The 3,031-nt window shown below is 39.5% G+C and overlaps 1 long non-coding RNA gene across 1 annotated transcript; it reads left to right on the top strand.

Moving 5' to 3' along the window:
- Positions 1–362: 362 nt before the first annotated feature.
- Positions 363–1,995, top strand: LOC122075240. The gene is made up of 2 exons (XR_006139204.1): positions 363–782; positions 1,048–1,995. It is a non-coding gene; the product is annotated as an uncharacterized LOC122075240 (long non-coding RNA).
- Positions 1,996–3,031: the final 1,036 nt, after the last annotated feature.

Here is a 3,031-nt window from a genome sequence, read left to right on the forward strand (position 1 = left end):
TTGACACAATAAATGTGCGCAGTAAATTGGGTTGCAGGGGGTGGATCCACAGTACCCCTACATCATGTTATAGTGTTAGGACTAGGCGTCTAACATTTGAAGGGAGGCGTTTCTGAAATGATTGCCACGGTCTCCTCCCCCACTTTTTTAAGGAGAAAAGCAAAAGGAAATCCTGACATTAATTGGGTCCCTCTCTCCTCCTCTACTTTTTGAGGGAGAAAAGCAGAAGTAAATCCTGACATTAATTGAGTCCCCCTCTTCTCCTCCACGTTTTTGAGAGAGAAAAGCAAAAGGAAATCTTGGCATTAATTGGGTCCCCCTTGTCTCTATCTCTCTAATCAAAAGCTGGGACAGTAGGAAAACGTGGACTAACACCCCTTTGCTTGTGTCTCGTGTCACCTCCCATGTGAATGTTACACCCAGAAACGCCTCAACAAACCCCTCCTACTCTCTGCAATATACCACCGGGTACAAAAGTACCCGCCGCCTTGCAGAGAGAAATTCCCCAGTCCTAATCTTGTCAATGTACAGAGCAGCCTCTCACCTCTTCCTTCCTTTATTTTTTTTTTTTTTTTTCGATTTGGATTGTACTTCGGAAAACTCCTTATCAGTTCCATAGTTGTTCGATCTTTTGTTAGTACTTAATCTCGTGATTGGTAGCTACTGCATCCCGTCTAACATTAGTGTCATGTTAAAATCGAAGAATATCATCACCCAAGCATATGTAGATTGATTTGCACTGTTCGATTGCTATAATGCTACAGCACTGGAAGGTGATAGAGGTATGGAACTGAACTAGTTGCTTTTTTTTCTCTTCTTAGTCTCTATGAGATTTTTTTTTTGGGTGCAAAGTCTCTGTGAGATTTGTCATAAACAATTCCTCACGGTAAATGTGCAACTCTATTTCTATTTTCTTTAAACCTCAACATCTTTATATATATATATATATATATATATGCTATGGTTCTTTTGAGATCTTTGAAGTTTAGACTTTCTCTCAAGAATTCATTTACTAATTCTTATATTGAAAATTTATTATTATACCAGTAATCATATAGACCTCCCAAGTAATACAAGCTTATGACTCCGACCCACCTACACACATAGACAACCAGATGTTTATCCAAGAAATGAAGATACAACCATATTATTAATGAAGTGGGTTGGGAAGGCTTTCAAATCTTCAAGAGTTGCTGGGGTTTAGACCTGCAAGATCAAACCAATTAGAAGGGTGTTGTATTTCAGAGTTGAAGGGCTTGATCCAACTTAGAAAGCTTGAATTACGGTTAGCAAGGGGGTGATGAGATTGGAGATGATGAGGTGAATGTTCTGTTACATCTTCAACAGCTGCAAATTTTAACCACAAGTTGTTTTGACAGTCATGGTGGTGATCTTGTGGCAAAGATGAATAAACTCTGTCCTCCTCAACAACTTCATGAGCTTCGTCTCAATTTCTTTCTAGGGGAGATGAGTCCAACTTGGCTCAACCCTATTTCACTTCCAATACTATGGTATCTTTCTATCTGTTCAGGAAATATGGCGAAAATGAACCAGAGATTTTGGGGTACAGCAACTTGTGTCTGGAAGATAGAGGGCTTAATGTTGGAGTCCTTGTCAGATTTAGAAGGGGAGTGGGCAGCAGTTCATCAAGCAATGCCTTCCCTTAGATTTGTGATTGTTTCTTGGTGCCCAAAGTTGGAATCTTTCCCAATTGAAGATGCTGGGTTTAGAGTAGGGGTGTGGAAAAAGGAAGAACAAAGGACATCGAAAATATATGGATTAGGTTTGGAAGTGTCATTGTAATTTATCATTTTTCTTTGCCTTGTAGTGTTATTGTTATGTATAATTTATTTGTATTTTCCAGAATTTGGAGTGAGTGCTTCCATAACTAGGAGAAATATGAATGCTGTCAGTCTGGTGTGATTATTTGGCAATGGGAGGAATCATGCTCTGTAAGTTGCCTTACTATGATGAATGGAGGAGAATTGCAGAAAATTTCCCTGAAGAGTTGGCAGAGAATGATGACTCAGTGATGGCTTCATTGCAATGAAGCTATGATGAGCTCCCCTCTTATCTAAAATCATGATTCCTCTGTTTTTCTCTCTATCTTGAGGATTGTGTCATAACCAAGGAACAGGTAGTCCATTGGTGGATTGGGGAGGGTTTTGTTCCTGTGAGGAATGGTCGATTAACAACAGTGGCTGCAGAAGATTGTATTTCAGGGCTTACGAATCAATATTTGGTAGAAGTGGTTGATAAGACTTACAATGGGATTGTATACACATGCAAGATTCATGATATGGTTCGCGATTTATTGATCAAAATGGTGAAGGATGATGAATCAAATGGAGCTAGTCTTGTAAAACATGCACAAAAGTTTCCATATATTAATTTATTTATTTGATTGATTTTTTTTTTATGTTGGTGCTCGTTTAGAGCATGGACCGTGTAGCTGAATTTGGCCACATGAATCCGCCCATCTTAGATTCGGACGATTAAGGCTCATTTGTTTTGTGGGCACCGGTAGTGACAACAATCTCTCCCCTCTTGATGCTATATGCCCAACTACCTTTGATAGTGCTTATTACAAGGACCTGGTGAGCAAGAAGGGATTGTTACACTCGGACCAGCAACTCTACAATGGTGGCTCCACTGATTCTCAGGTTACCACCTATAGTAGCAGCTCTTCTACTTTCTTAACTGATTTTGCAAATGCGATGGTCAAGATGGGAAATCTCAGTCCACTCACAGTGACTAGTGGCCAGATCAGAACCAATTGCAGGAAGACCAATTAGTACTGGTCAGCCCTTGTTATCTAGCTCTTACATTTTTTTCCCCTTTGGGAGTGTTAGGAATGGTCTTGATCATGACATGAAATGTTATTTAATACGTAATAAGAATAAGGATTTATGAGGCTTGAATTCTAGTTATATGCTTGGTGGAGACCCATTTTATTGGTTACTACCTTGGTATCTTTGCAGATGTAGAGAATGGGAAATGTATGATATGGGAAAAGTATCTCTTCTACGCC

This window comes from Macadamia integrifolia, chromosome 4 (genome assembly GCF_013358625.1).
Source record: "Macadamia integrifolia cultivar HAES 741 chromosome 4, SCU_Mint_v3, whole genome shotgun sequence".
In the NCBI taxonomy this organism is placed as follows: Eukaryota; Viridiplantae; Streptophyta; class Magnoliopsida; order Proteales; family Proteaceae; genus Macadamia; species Macadamia integrifolia.